Genomic DNA, 17,043 nt, shown 5'->3' on the forward strand with positions numbered 1-17,043 from the left:
CCGAAATTGCCACGTCATTAGCATACGAGACCACTTTACACATTTTTTTCCAGAGACAATAATATATTGTTAGTGGCTATATGGCAAAGTAGAGGAGACAGTACACCTGCTTGAGGAATTCCTCTGCTGACCCATCTTTTTAGATCCAAAGATCTCAAGCTGCCATAATTCATCTTTTAGTAAGTAAGTTATTAATAAACTTTCGTGCGGTAGAGCTGATGCCTAGAAACTCCAACTCCTTCATGATTGACGTCGATTTTACATTATTGAAAGTACCTTCAATGTCAAGAAATGATACCATTGTAAATTCCTTGACAGCGAGAGAACCCTATTTGTAGCCGACTAGGTCGTGAAGGGCTGTTTCAGTGGATTTACTTTTTTGCGATCTCCAGGGATCTTTGCCCTAAGACATATATTTCTATCAACCTCTCAAGAGTCTTCAGCATAAAGGACGACAGACTAATAGGACGAAAATCTTTCGCCTTCGTGTGGTAAGGTATTCCTGCTTTTGGAATGAAAATGACCTTCATATCCCTCCATCTCACAGGTATATATGACATTCTGATGCAGGCAGACTATATCTCCATAAGCCATGGAACCAGTCTATCAGACACAGCTTGTTATTCAACCGGTGATACATCATCTGGGCCTGGCGAATTAAAGGAGTTGAAACTCTGGTACAGACACCACATTGGAAGTATAAAATCGGTTCAGAAACAGTTCTTAATTTTTGCGCTTGGAGATATCGAATGGAGTAGCTTTTATGATTTACTCCCATATATTGATCGCCTCAAACTAATTAATCTTCCCACACTTATTAATGAAGAAATCGATTCATGTTATTTAATTACAGGATTATGTTTCAATGTGCCTAAACTTAGTACTAGAAATTATGTGCCATTAAAAGTAATTTTTTGTAAACTTAACAATGAACTTTTTAATATTTTTAACACATTCTGTTCGAAACAGAAAACAAAGAGCATTTTTCACTTTTCGATAAAAATTTGAGAGGCCTATTAAAAAAATGGTACAGCTTTAAAGACTTGTTCATGTTTTTAATTTTTTGTTCAAACTTATTTTTAGTAATTACTGTCTCCATTATTTTTCCAACCACTGTATATACCGACCATCGAAATGTGGCGCTTGAAGGTTTTCGGGACTAAAGTTCGTATGCCTTTAAGGGCCAAATGTCTGAGTAATATCCCCCAAACCTGAAATATTTGCAAACGTGATAATAATCAACAAGTAAAAAGGCGTTAAGTTCGGCCGGGCCAGACTTTGGATACCCACCACCTCGGGTATATACGTAAACCACCTTTCGTCAAAATCCGGTGGAAAATGCATACCTTATGCCCCATAGCAGCTATATCCAAATATGTTCCGATTTGGACCAAATACTTATAATTAAGTACAAGTCATTGTTCAATTGTGTATAAAAAAATATTGGTCTTTTATATCTAAAATATTGTACATATATCTAAAAATAAATCGATCTGAACCATATACGACACGGATGTCGAAAAGCCTAACATAAGCCACTGTGTCAAATTTCAGTGAAATCGGATTATATCGGTCTATATGGCAGCTATATACAAATCTTAATCGATCTAGACCAAATTGCAGAAATATGTGAAGGGGCGTAACTTAACTCTTTATCCTAAATTTGGGCAACATCGGACAATAAATGCGTCTTTTATGGGCCTAAAGCATTAAATCGAGAGATCGGTCTATATGGCAGCTATATCCAGATCTGTACCGATCTGAGTGAAATTGAAGAAGAATGTCGAAGGGCCTAACACAACTTACTGTCCCAAATTGTGGCGACATCGGACAATAAATGCGCCTTTTATGGCCCCAAAACCTTAAACCGAGAGATCGCTCTATATGGCAGCTATATCCAAATCTGGACCGATCCAGGCCAAATTGAAGAAGGATGTCGAAGGGCCTAACACAACTCACTGTTTCAAATTTTGGCAAAATCCGACAATAAATGCGCCTTTTTGTGGGCCCAAAACCTTAAATCGAGAGATCGAAAGCTATATCCAAATCTGGACCGATCTGCGCCAAATTGAAGGAAGATATGGGAGGGCTTATCACAACTCATTGTCCCAAATTTCAGCAAAATCGGACTATAAATGCGCCTTTTTGTGGGCGCAAGACCTCAAATCGAGAGATCGGTCTATATGACAGCTATATCCAAATCTGGACCGATCTGCGCCAAATTGAAGGATGATATGGGAGGGCTTAACACAACTCATTATCCCAAATTTCAGCAAAATCGGACAATAAATGCGCCTTTTATGGGCGCAAGACCTTAAATCGAGAGATCGGTCTATATGGCAGCTATATCCAAATCTGGACCGATCTGCGCCAAATTGAAGGAGGATATTGAAGGGCTTAACACAATTCACTGTCCCAAATTTCAACAAAATCGAATATTAAATGTGGCTTTTATGGACCTAAGACCCTAAATCGGTGGATCGGTCTATAAGGGGGCTAAATCAAGATATAGTCCGATATAGCCTATCTTCGAACTTAACCTGCCTATGGACAAAAAAAAAAGAATTTATGCAAATTTTCAGCTCAATATTTCTATTTTTAAAACTGCAGCGTGATTTCAACAGACAAACGGACGGACATGGCTAGATGGTCTTAGATTTTTACTTTTTAGGGCTGGAATTTGATATTTCGATGTGTTGCAAATGGACTGACTTAATGAATATACCCCCTATCCTACGGTGGTGGGTATAAAAATACAATTTCATTAAATTTTTTCTCTCCTATAACACAAACCGGCAAAATACATACAAACCCAGTGAATCTGGCAACACTACATCATCTGTTAATGAGTTTCAGCGTAAGCTCTTCCTCACTCATCTTATTATGCAAAGGCTACTGTTCTAGTTTGCTCTTCTCTAAATCCCATTTATGCTCTAAATATTGCTAAAGGTGTTAGGAAATTACTGTAACACCGTGCTTTAGTTTTGTGTCAACGATCGGCGCGTACGCATGTTTTTATTTCGTTATCCGCGGCGGGTTAGTTCTATTCGGGCGTTTGTTGCAAATTTCAAGTAACCAACAATAAAATGCAACCAACAACAAACATTTGGGGTTAGAGAAAATATCGTTTATTAGTCTTTTTGGCAAAAATTGATTTGTCTTTTGCGCTTTGACATTCGTTTGGGTGCTTGTTTTCAACAAAGCCCCTTCTTGCATTCGGCTTGCATATTCTCTTCGTTCGCTAACTCACAAAGTCATTGTACAAACGTTTAAAACATTTCGGTTCGGCAACGGTCTGCAGTGTGTGTGGTCTTATGTGTAAAAGGGTTTGAGGTGTTTGTGTCCGAAAGTATTCAACACTAAATGAAGAAACCCAACTGCAACACAAAGCTAAATTCGAGTAGTGTGTGCTCCCATTGTCTTTGGTGTGTTGCTAAAAAATTAGTGTTTATTAGATGCATAGCTCCTTAAGGGAAACGGTAAAAAATAATAATTGAGTGCTGCCCAAAAACAAAATCAGCGACAACAACAACAACAACAAAAAGGTTCACTTGTACTTTCTGTTGAGGTGCTTACTCTCCTTTAGTCTCTTTTTTGCCATGGGACTATTGTTTGTGTAAACAAATATAGTGTCGTTGGAAAGTGAACTAAGAATGCCAGTGTTTTTGACCAGTTAAAAAATGCGAGTGCATATGGAATGGATCATAAATGAGACGAAAGTTTTTTTTTCTCCAATTTACAATGGCACTGACTTGATGAATTTGCAAGAATCTGGCGGCATTTAAGAAATTTGATTATTCAGAGAGTATGCTCTCTTCCCAATGGGGAGAGTAAATGGGTGTTTATTTTGAAGGCACACTAATGGAAACGGAAAAAGACAACATTCGATTGCCAACCAGAAGTCACCAAGAACAACACAAATAACGGGTAAGTGAATGCTTATGTATTTATGAAACTTTTTCTTTGGCCCTTGAGAAATTAACTCTGTTAAAGGTGTTACAAAAAAATGCTCAGAATGGTCTTCGATGAAAATGAAGTATTTTTTTTTTTGTATCAAGCGAGATAAAATTGACATGGAAACAGGGAAATTAAGTTTTTAGCCAATGTGGATAAAGAGTTTTCTTTTAACGATTTTATGGTTCGGTCCCAAATACATATGTTTATGTTCGTCCGATTGGATTTCTCGAAATTCACCTCTCGATATTACTGTTGAAATCACTAATATAGTCAGGGTGCACGGTGCATGGGAGGGCCACCGTAGCGCAGAGGTTAGCATGTGCGCCTATGACGGTAAACGCTTGGGTTCAAATCCTGGCGAGACCATCAGAAAAAAATTTTAGCGGTGGTTTTCGCCTCCTAATGCTGGCAACATTTGTGAGGTACTATGCCATGTAGAACTTCTCTCCAAAGAGGTCTCGCACTGCGGCACGCCGTTCGGACTCGGCTATAAAAAAGGAGGCCCCTTATCATTGAGCTTAAACTTGAATCGGACTGCACTCATTGATATGTGAGAAGTTTGCCCCTAGTCCTTAGTGAAATGTTCATGGGCAAAATTTGCATTTGAAGTCAGGGTGCACGGGAGGCCCCAGTCGCCAGCTAATATAATTTTTCGAAGGCTAAGTTAACCCATTAACGACGAGTGGGTAGAAAAATCAAAGTTCGGTCAGGTCGAATCTTATATACCCTTACCATGGATATGGTGAAGTCGGGCCAGACAAAATTTAATTTTTTATAATATTCTACAGAGAAAAAATTTGGAGCAGTCCCGGATCACTTTAAAATTATTTTTCTTAAGTATAACATTTTAATGAAATTTTTTCTAAACTAATTTTAACGAATTTTTGTTCAGACTATATTTTACGGGAGGCCCCGATCGCCACCCAATATAATTTTTCGAAGGCTAAGTTAACCCATTAACGACAATTGGGTAAAAAATTCAAAGTTCGATCAGGTCGAATCTTATATACCCTTCACCATGGATATGGTGGAGTTGGGCCAGACAAAATTTAATTTTTATAATATTCTACAGAGAAAAATTTGGATCACTTCAGGACCACCTTAAAATTATTTTTCTTAAGTACAAAATTTTTATGAATTTTTTTTTCTAAACAAATTTTAACGAAATTTTTTCAGACTATATTTTATTTCAATATTTTCAAAGACAAAACTTCATCACAATTTTTCGAAATGACAAAATTTTAATAAAGGGTGCTTTTTTTGAGGTTAGGATTTTCATGCATTAGTATTTGACAGATCACGTGGGATTTCAGACATGGTGTCAAAGAGAAAGATGCTCAGTATGCTTTGACATTTCATCATGAATAGACTTACTAACGAGCAACGCTTGCAAATCATTGAATTTTATTACCAAAATCAGTGTTCGGTTCGAAATGTGTTCATTCACCGTAACGTTGCGTCCAACAGCATCTTTGAAAAAATACGGTCCAATGATTCCACCAGCGTACAAACCACACCAAACAGTGCATTTTTCGGGATGCATGGGCAGTTCTTGAACGGCTTCTGGTTGCTCTTCACTCCAAATGCGGCAATTTTGCTTATTTACGTAGCCATTCAACCAGAAATGAGCCTCATCGCTGAACAAAATTTGTCAAAATTTGAACACATTTCGAACCGAACACTGATTTTGGTAATAAAATTCAATGATTTGCAAGCGTTGCTCGTTAGTAAGTCTATTCATGATGAAATGTCAAAGCATACTGAGCATCTTTCTCTTTGACACCATGTCTGAAATCCCACGTGATCTGTCAAATACTAATGCATGAAAATCCTAACCTCAAAAAAATCACCCTTTATATCTCCAGATTTTCACATCTGGAGACCCTGCAAGTTCATTTATTCATCAATGTCTTTCTCAACAACTGCAGCTATATCTAAATAGTTTTTTTCGGTTAAGATTTAGGTATAGTTCCCATTTATATGATCATCCGACTTTGAGTAATTTGCGATAATGTCGTCATTTGTCAACCGACTTTTGCCTTTCCTTACTTGTTTGAAGCTAAAACTGTATTGAGTGGTGCTTACCCTAGCAGCCTTCTACTCTTATGGCTGTAACCATTTCGAATTTCGCATTTGGTCCTTCCCAAAAAGGCAAAATTGTTTCCACTTTTATATGTTCTAACTCATTTACTAAAATTCCCTAAATTTTATGACTATTTAATATTGGCAAAGATAACACGAAATTTTGTTAATACTTCCACCTTTGAATACACAATAAAACGATGTCCCTTCAATGCCATAACTTTGACTGTTAACTGTCCTCGTAATTAACAGATAGGCATTTGAGCAAATCTCGTATCTATTTATTGTGGCATGTCAACTTTGTTTATTCAATGTTTACTACTACGGCCATATGTTTTTTCACTTCACTTTGCTCCGCTTCATTGACTTTCTTATACTGCAAAATCTCCCACCATTTATCATCATGTTGTACACTGATAAGAAACAAAATAACTCAACAGCAGCACAAGATGCAAAACAAGGAAGAGAAGGATGTTCGTTCGTTGTGGGTGCGAAAAAAAGCCAATATGCAAAATGAAGCATAAAACTGGAAGTAATCAAGTGTCCCAAAATACTTTAAGACAACAGAGCGTAAAAAACAAAAAAAAAAAAAAAAAGAACAGCAACAACAACAACAACATCAAAGCAAACAGGAATTGTTTACCAGGATGTATTCATGCACGTATTACGTATGCCCACTTTTGCAGGGGGGGTAGGAAGGGGAGGACAACAACAAGACCATCATACAACCCAAAATGTAAACAAAATGTTGTCATTCCACACTTGGGGATAGCACGTGCAAAACGCCTTCCAAAAACGTGAGCCATTTTAGCATCCACTCGAATTGTAATTGGCGCATGCTCACCTCAGCCATGGGCCATAGTGGATTGCCATGTGGATGATGTTTGTTTCATGTCCCTCCGGAGCGACTGACTGAGTGATTAGAGAATTCGAAATGACATCTTATCAAAAATTTAAGACTCTAGAATACATTAAAAGCGCCAACTTTAATTTCATTGAGTCTCTTTTGCTTGCTGTTTTTTTTTTTGTGTGTCTGACGGTTGGGAGTTTGGTTTCTGGTTGTTCAACGATATTCCTGATTTGTGTGGTTTTTGTGTGCAAGGAATGGCACCAGAATCAGCAGCGGTAAAAATGTAACAAAAAGCGATTAAAATTTTATGACACGACAAGTCTGATTAGTTGGAATACAAGAAGAGTGCCAGCAATGGGTTATAATGGACATGGCCACATTGCGTTGACTATCACAGTACATTTGAATCCGATTATTTCGGTTAGGCTAAAGTCACATCGCTCGCACAGTTATTATTAATGGACATTTCGCGTTGTACTGCTATATTCTGCCAAATAGCTAAATCGATTATGAATTCAACATATTTGGTAACAGTTTTAATGGCATCCATAAATAATTGATAAGGAAAGCCCACGAATTGAAGCAGAGGCAAATTATTAGAAAAATTAGGCAAGCAGTGAAGGAAATGTAGGAAAACCAAGGGAGTCAAATAAAATAAAAAAGCTCAAGAAATAAACATCAATATAGTCATCTGTAAAATAAAGGTAAAGCTTTACCTCTTAAGATTTATTTTTATAAAATCTTTCAATACGAAGATTTCGCGTTATATCACAAACTTCAGAAAAATGTCGAAGAGCCTAACACAACTCACTGTCCCAAATCTCGGCGATATCGGACAATAAATGCGCCTTTTAAGGACCAAAAACCTTAAATCGAGTGATCGGTCTATATGGCAGTTATATCCAAATCAGGACGATCTGCGACAAATTGAAGAAGATTGTCGAAAGGCCTATCATAACTCACTGTCCCAAAAATCGGCAAAATCGGATAATAAATGTGATTTTCATGGGCCCAAAACCTTAAATCGGCGGATCGGTCTATATGGCAGCTATATCTAAATCTGGACCGATCTGGGCCAAATTGAAGAAGAATATTGAAGGGTTTAACACTACTCACTGTCCCAAATTTTGGCTACATCGGATAATAAATGTGGCTTTTATGGGCCTAAGACCCTAAATCGGCGAATCGGATTATATGGCAGCTATATTCAAATCTGGACCGATCTGGGCCAAATGGCAGAAATATGTCGAGGGGCTCAACTTAACTCACTGTCCCAAATATGTGGCTTTTATGGGCCTAAGACCCTAAATCGGCGAATCGATCTATATGGGGGCTATATCAAGATATAGTCCGATACAGATGGTAGATGGGGTGAACCCTCCCCCTTACCCCTTAAGGGAGAGGGATGTTCAGTAGTTCGACAAATATCACGTGCGCAAGACGGGTGACTGATTTCCCCTGTGCAGACGAACTCCTCCTGGCGCATTCATCCGCCACTTCATTCCCCGAAATCTCTTCATGTCCATGAACCCATTTCAGCTGCACATCGTCCACCCGAAGCCTATCCAGAGACACCAAACCATCAGCCACACACCTCGACCTCGCCGTCCTCGGACCCAAGTCCTTGAACGCCGCCATACATCCATATAAATATATATCCCTTACCAGAATTTCTCTTGCGGCTATTGTAATGGCACATACCTCTGCCTGAAGACCGTACACTAATCTAGTAGTCTCAGAGACATACTGATGTTGAGTGTGTCGGAGTAGACCCCCAATCCTATACCTGATTCCATCTTGCAGCCATCAGTGAAGATCGAGGTCTCATCATCCCCCTCAAACACAACATTCGCCCTCCATTCGAACCTCCCGGGAAATCGGTACCCATGCCAGGTTGTCGATGATCCTCCTCAGTTCACCCTCCGCATCAATAACTGTGGTCGCACCTGTCCTCCTTCAACATGCGGAGCTCCCTCAGCCGAAGCGCGACCTAGGCGGCGCAGCCCCAATAGGCTGCATATCCAGCATCGCCTCCGGACCTGCCTGTGGTGCGGATCTCAGTGCCTTTGTGACCCCTCTGAACCTTCTCGAACTCCCTCCTATGAGACCTCTTATCCACGGCCCTGCACCATACCAGTGCCCAATAGATGTGTACTGGTCTCACAATGGTCGTGTACACCCAATAAATCATCTTGGGGTTACCCCCAACTTCCTACAGAACATCCTCCTGCAGGAGTAAAAAGCGCACAGTGCCTTACGGCTCCTTTCCTCCTTGTTCCTCTTCCAGCATAGCTTCGTATAGAGGTCTATGCCAAGGTACTTCTTTTCCTCCGAAAGCAGCAGGGTGATTCCGTCCAAGGACTGAAGTCTGAACTCCTTTATCTTCTATCTATGAGTGAAGAGCACCATCTCCGTCTTTGATGGGTTGGTTCTCAACCCAAATCTCGTAGCCCATCGCGAAAATCTCCCCAGGGACCCTACCTTGATCTCGCTAATCGTCGACAGAAATTTGCCTCGGGCCAGCGACACGACGTCGTCTGAAAAAACGATTATCTTCGTGCCATCTCCGCTGTGATCTAACAGGACTCCATTCATCACGAAGTTCCACAGGGTAGGCGAGAACACCCCACCCTGGGGAGTTCCTCTTGTCACCCGCCTTCTAAACACACTTTCTCCCAGGTTCGCATTAATAGTTCTATGCCAAAGCATATTATTAGCCCACTGCGAGGTAATAGGGTGGAACCCCATGCGGTCTAGTGCGACGACTATCGATCCTATCTCCACGTTATTGAAGGCTCTCTCAATATCCAAGAAGACCACTATCGTGTACTGCTTCTGCACCGGAGGTACGTCTCGACCTCCCGTACCACTTTGTGAAGGGCCGTTTCCACCGACCTGCATTTGACCTATAAATGTTGTGCCCCAATGAAGTTCTTCGGCGTCAGTCCCTCTTTCACCTTCAGGTCTATTAGTCTTTTCAGTGCTTCGAGTAAAAACGTTGACAGACCAATGGGCCTATAATCCTTCGTCGAGCTGTGTTTTTTTTTCCGCCTTGGAGATAGACACCACCCTAATCTCCCTCCATGCCCTTGGTATATAGGACCATTCTAGTCTCTCCCGTAAAATCCATTCTAGCCAGGGCACTTGCACCGCGTTTTTGGCTGAAGTAGAATTTCGGTACTGCTGGTCATACCATGTGTTCTTGTCAGATAATTTTTTTACCAATTGGGTAGTATTGGGCTGCCGTCTTTTGCAGTTTCAGGTCGTATATCGTTCCTACGCTTAGATAGATGTGAACTTTTGTTACTAAACAAGTCCTGAAAGAAATGAGAACCTAAGAAGTAACTGTTTCTGCTTGCCAGTGTGAGATACAGTTACAGCAGATGTTCTATAGCCTGCTCTTCCTCGGCATCCTCACAGCATCTGCAGACTCAAAAGTTCAAAATGCAAGTAATTCCGTTCACTTGTTACTGCTGGGACGTTGCAAGTATTCATTGAGTTGAGCGGACGTGTTTTCATTTCGCTCCTCAAAGAAAAATATCTGTAACTCAGAATAGGTACTACGCACAGATTTTTAAGACTTTCGGGAGTAGGCTCAAAATGGACTCCAAAGACCCAACAGCTGAGGTGGTGCCATCGGACCATAGCATGTTGTCGACCCTCCTATAGGCGTGGGTGTCTTGGAACCAGTAGTCGAGAGTAATGCTTAACAAGTAAAAGCGTGCTAAGTGCGGCCGGGCCGAATATTATATACCCTCCACCATGGATCGCATATGTCGAGTTCTTTTCCCGGCATCTCTTCGTAGGCAAAAAAGGATATAAGAAAAGATTTGCTCTGCCATTAGAGCGATATCAAGATATGGTCCGGTTTGGACCACAACTAAATTATATGTTGGAGACCTGTGTAAAATGTCAGCCAATTCGAATGAGAAATGCGCCCTTTGGGGGCTCAAGAAGTAAAATAGAGAGATCGATTTATATGGAAGCTGTATCAGGCTAGAGACCTATTCAGACCATAATAAACACGTATGTTGATGGTCATGAGAGTATCCGTCGTACAAAATGTCAGGCAAATTGGATAATAATTGCGACCTCTAGAAGCTCAAGAAGTTAAGTCCCCAGATCGGTTTATATGACAGCTATATAAGATTATAAGCCGATTTGAACCTTATTAGCCACAGTTGTTGAAAGTCTTAATAAAATATGTCATGCAAAATTTCAGCCAAATCGGATAACAATTGCCCCCTCTAGAGGCTAAAGAAGTGAAGACCCAAGATCGGCTTATATGGCAGCTATATCATGTTATGAGCCGATTTCAACCATACTTGGCACAATTGTTGGAGACCATAACGAAATACTTCGTGCAAAATTTTATTCAAATCGGGTAAGAATTGCGCCCTCTAGAGGCTCAAGAAGTCAAGACCCAAGATCGGTTTATATGGCAGCTATATCAAGTTATAAACCGATTTGAACCATACTTATCACAGTTGTTGGATACCATGACAAAATATCTTCTTTCAAAATTTCATTCAAATCGGATAAGAATTGCGCACTCTAGAGGCTCAAGAAGTCAAGACCCAAGATCGGTTTATATGGCAGCCATATCGGCTATAGACCGATTCGGACCATAATAAACACGTATGTTGATGGTCATGAGAGGATCCGTCGTACAAAATTTCATTCAAATCGGATAAGAATTGCGCCCTCTAAAGGCTAAAGAAGTCAAGACCCAAGATCGGTTTATATGGCAGCTATATCAGGTTATGGACCAATTCGAACCATACTTAGCACAGTTGTTGGAGACTATAACAAAATACTTCGTGCAAAATTTCATTCAAATCGGATAGGAATTGCGTCCTCTAGAGGCTAAAAAAGCCAAGACCCAAGATCGGCTTATATGGCAGCTATATCAGGTTAGGGACCGATTTGAACCATACTTAGCACAGTTGTTGGATATAATAACAAAACACGTCGTACAAAAATTCATTCAAATCGGATAAGAATTGCGCCCTCTAGAGGCTAAAGAAGTCAAGACCCAAGAACGGTTTATATGACAGCTATATCAGGTTATTGACCCATTTAAACCATACTTGACACACTTGTTGGATATCATAACAAAATACTTCGTGTAAAATTTTATTCAAATAGGATAATAATTGCGCACTCTAGAGGCTCAAGAAGTCAAGGCCCAAGATCGGTTTATATGGCAGCTATATCAAAACATGGACCGATACGGCCCATTTACAATCCCAACTGACCTACACTATTAAGGAGTATTTGTGCATAATTGTAAGCGGCTAGCTTTACACCTTCGAAAGTTCGCGTGCTTTCGACAGACAGACGGACGGACATGGCTAGGTCGACATAAAATGTCACGACGATCAAGAATATTTGCACCCTATGGGGTCTCAGACGAATATTTCGGGTAGTTACGAACAGAATGACGAAATTAGTGTACCCCCATCCTATGGTGGATGGTATAAAAAATTTAACTTACATTTAACGAACTGTAGCAATCCTTTCCTCTATAGAAACATGGTCGGCCATGTGGCCTTTTTAGTATCGCGATGTTCGGAATTAGTGCGCCTTTTGCAGCTCAAACAAAGGCCCACTTGTAGGCCATATGGCCTATTAGTGGCCACCGCAGCGCAGAGGTTAGCTTGTCCGCCTATGACGCTCAACGCCTGGGTTCGAATCCTGGCGAGACCATCAGAAAACATTTTCAGCGGTGGCTTTCCCCTCCTAATGCTGGCAACATTTGTGAGGTACAATGCCATGTAAAACTTCTCTCCAAAGAGGTGTCACACTGCGGCATGCCGTTCGGACTCGGCTATAAAAAGGAGGCCCCTTATCATTAAGCTAAAACTTGAATCGGACTGCACTCATTGATAGGTGAGAAGTTTGCCCCTGTTCCTTAGTGGAATGTTCATGGGCAAAATTTGTTTGCAAATAAGATTTCACCTGTATCTATGGCTCAAGTGCAACTTTTGTGCCTTAGTTGCCAAAAATCTGTTCTCAACCGATTATTGTATTCGTAGTTTTAAATCTTTCAATGAGTTTTAAGCAACAATTGCATTATGACACACCATTCAGCTATGATAATTCATTTAAGTGCTCAAAATGACTGCATGCGATAAGAGTCTTGGCCTAGTTAGAGCCTCTTTCCAGTTGTTTTGATTATTTTCATAAGTTTACCCAGTTATTTTCATTTATATGCCTCAGCCACCCGCTACTGATGGGGCAGCAATAGCAACAGTGCCATCAGTGGCAGAAGTGCTTGAGTGGCATTTTTCCAAGTGCGATGATGTCATTGTCCGTGTTTAACAAATTGTGGTGTCAGTGCAATAACTTCGCTTGTTGCTTGGTGGTATGCGTTTTCGCCTTCATCAGCAGGCAAATCAAGCGCCTTGCAGCAGGCACGAAGTGAAGGCCATGCGCTGGTAGACATCAGCATCGAAAAGGACGCCCCACTTGTTTTGCAGGATTAAAATAATCCCCATATTTTATGACCATCATGCATACAGACACATGCACACGTACTCAAACATTGGGGGTTTATCTTCAACGGGAAAAATTTCTGCTAACAGTGTCGTTGTTGTGGTTGCGCTTATCCTGCGGATGCCGCAGTTACTCACGGTTGTTTTGTATTCTACCCCTACATATTTTTCTAAGATTCAACTCATCATAGCCATTGTTGTTGTCCTTAATGTGGTTCGTTTTAGATTGGGTGAGCTTATAGTACTTCATATATTGTAGATGCATTGACACACAAAGCACAGTGGGTGACATTGGCACTTGGAATACATAAGGATATAAAATTTTTAATAATTTTTCCTGTAAAGAAATGAAAAAAGGCTATTTGTTACTAACAGATGTTATTAGATCCACAACAAATATTTATAACCCAACAACAGTTATGTTGAACAAAACGTCCACAGACGTTCACATTGTGACAACCCCTAGTGCACTGTTTATTTAAGATTCAAAAAGGTTTTGTGTGCCGATGAGTATCGAATCTGTGTTCCATCAATCTCATTGTGTGTTTACAAACGCCTTGCCACATTACACCACAGCCTGCTATACACATACAAGGTTTTAAGAGTCATTTAAACTTAAGGATGGTATACATACAGATTTCGTGCGCCAACGTTGTCATTATCATGCTCGGGCGTTGTTGGAAATATTGTCAACAAGCGTGAATGCTTTTGTGAACAAGCGTTGTTGATTCATGCAATAATCGTTGTGGACATCGGTTATTGCATGAATCAACAACGCTTGTTCACAAAAGTATTCACGCTTGTTGACAATATTTCCAACAACGCCCGTGTATGATAATGACAAAGTTGGCGCATGATTTTGCAACATATTTTTCCTATCTGTGTACATCCTTTCTACGCATAACCATGGAAAGCGTTGTTGATACCATGAAAAAGAGTATGACAGTAGGACTGATGAAATACAAACAGTATTCTTATGTCAAAAAAATGTCGGTGGTGACTAGCGGTGTGCACGCGAGTCCTGAATTATCGTGCCACGACTCACGAGATGCTCACGAGACACTCATGAGTAAACACATTGGCGGTGTGCATTGATATCGAGGGGTCTTTTAAAAACCTAACCGACACCCTGATCCAATCCTTCGACCAGTACCGGGTGCAGCTAGTCCTAAGAGACTGGATAAGCCTTATGGTATGGAACAAGTGGATGATTTGTGGGTCCCATGACATAAACTTTGAGAAAGTGGCACAGGGCACGCCACAGTGGGGCATTTTATAGCTACTCCTATGGGTGACCACCATAAATAACTTAATACCGATGCTAGCTGAGGAGGGATTTTAACCAGTCTGCTACACAGACGATGTTATATTACTTCTAAGAGGTAAGGATCCAAGTCACCTATGCAGCAGGGCCGAAAGTGTTTGCAGATGTCATACTACCGGGCTAGACCTAAGGGTCTCCATGTTAACCCAAAGAAGACTAAAATCTGTCTATTCATGAGACGAAGATGGGCCATTTTGTCACACCACGTTTCCTCTACGGACCACGAGGAAGGCTCGAAATACGTCCTGAATCCAAGGATGGTTGACTGGCTCTACAGGAGCGTTATTAGATCAATAATTACTTACGCCACAGTAGTTTGATGGACTGCGACGGAGAAAAAGTGCAATAGGTTCATAGACATTTTGTCTTGGTACTGGGAGGCCACAGTAGCGCGAAGGTTAGCATGTCCGCCTATGACGCTGAAAGCCTGGGTTCGAATCCTGGCGGAAATATCAGAAAATATTTTCAAATGGTGGTTTTCCCCTCCTTATGCTGGCAACATTTGTGAGGTACTATGCCATGTAAAACTTCTCTCCAAAGAGGTGTCGCACTGCGGCACGCCGTTCGCCACAGTAGTTTGATGGACTGCGACGGAGAAAAAGTGCAATGTTAGGATAATGCAATAGGTTCAGAGACATTTTGTCTTGGTACTGGGAGGCCACCGTAGCGCGAAGGTTAGCATGTCCGCCTACGACGCTGAATCCCTGGGTTCGAATCCTGGCGAGACCATCAGAAAAAATTTGCAAACGGTGGTTTCCCCTCCTAATGCTGGCAACATTAGTTGAGAAAATTGAAACAGTGGCAGACAAAATTGAAAACATGAACCAGGATATAGGTGTATTAAAACATGAAATCGAAAAACTAAAAGTTCAACAACAAAAACACGAAAATTTACACGTTGCGAGTGACCTTCGGATAAACGGTATCCCTTATACAAATAACGAAAATCTATTTCAAATTTTTGACACTCTTTGCAACAATCTAAACATTGCTACTCCAACCATCAGAGCAATTTATCGAGTCTGCAATGTTAATAAAAATAGAGACACTCCAGAAACAATCATGGTGAATCTAACATCACCCTCTGATAAAAACTTTATTTTAAAAAATATATCGCAGTTCAAAAAAAGTCATAAAACTGCATTGCAACTACAACATGTGGGATATGATTCCGATAAACATATCTATGTAAACGAAAATCTTACCAGTTATAACTACAAAATACTTCAAAATGCACTTAAACTAAAACGGCAAAAATGCATCGAGTCAACATTTAGTCTCCGTGGCCTCGTATATGTCAAAAGAACAAAAGATGAGCCACCTATCATGGTTGATAGTACCAGCAAATTAATCAATCTTTTTCGCGGCGGTCCTGAACCAATCAACATGCCAGCAGAATATTCCAGCAATAATAATGATCAAAATTAAAATATTTCATGACTCAATATATAAATTATTCGAACTTTTTATTATTATTTACATAAATTGTTACTCACTGATTTCCTGCATAGAAAAAATAAATGTTACACCACTTACTTTAAGTAAATTTCACATTGTAGTCCTAAGTAACTATACAAACCTTTGTAGCATTACTTATTTTTCCTATAATATTAGATAGAGCAAAACAATGTTCCAAAGACAACTTAAAATGCATGATACGAATACTATCAAAACAAAAAACAGGCCTAAAACTGGTGCACATAAATGCCCAAAGTCTTAATAACAAAATGGATGAGTTTCGCGATACATTTATTAACTCCGACATCGACGCCATTTGTATATCTGAAACGTGGTTTCATCCTGAAATCGATAGCAGCATTTTTCATGTTACGGGATACAAACTGTTTAGAGCGGATCGTCATACTCATGGCGGCGGGGTAGCTATATATATCAAACATGGTTTAAGCTGCTCTCTCAAATGTATGTCAAACCGCTCTTCCCGCATTGAATACTTATTTCTGGAACTTTTATCTGATGACAAGAAAAGATTACTGCTGGGTTGCGTCTACAGACCAAATTCATCAATAGATTTTGAAGAATTAATAGAAACTATTGATATAATTTCCATCGAGTACGACAATATAATCGTAGCTGGTGATTTTAATAGCAACTTGCTTGTTGAGCGCTGTCTTGCCGACTCAATGCAAACCCTAGGGCTACTTCCTGTGAATGATTCCGCACCAACTCACTTCACAAGAAGTAACGCGAGTCTGCTAGATATGTTCTTTGTCAGCCATTTGTCCAAAATATCTCTCTACAATCAGCTAGATGCCCCCGCATTCTCCAAGCATGATTTGCTTTTCGTCACATACCACTTCGAAATTAATCCCACT

This window comes from Stomoxys calcitrans, chromosome 5, assembly GCF_963082655.1.
Source record: "Stomoxys calcitrans chromosome 5, idStoCalc2.1, whole genome shotgun sequence".
Lineage (NCBI taxonomy): Eukaryota > Metazoa > Arthropoda > Insecta > Diptera > Muscidae > Stomoxys > Stomoxys calcitrans.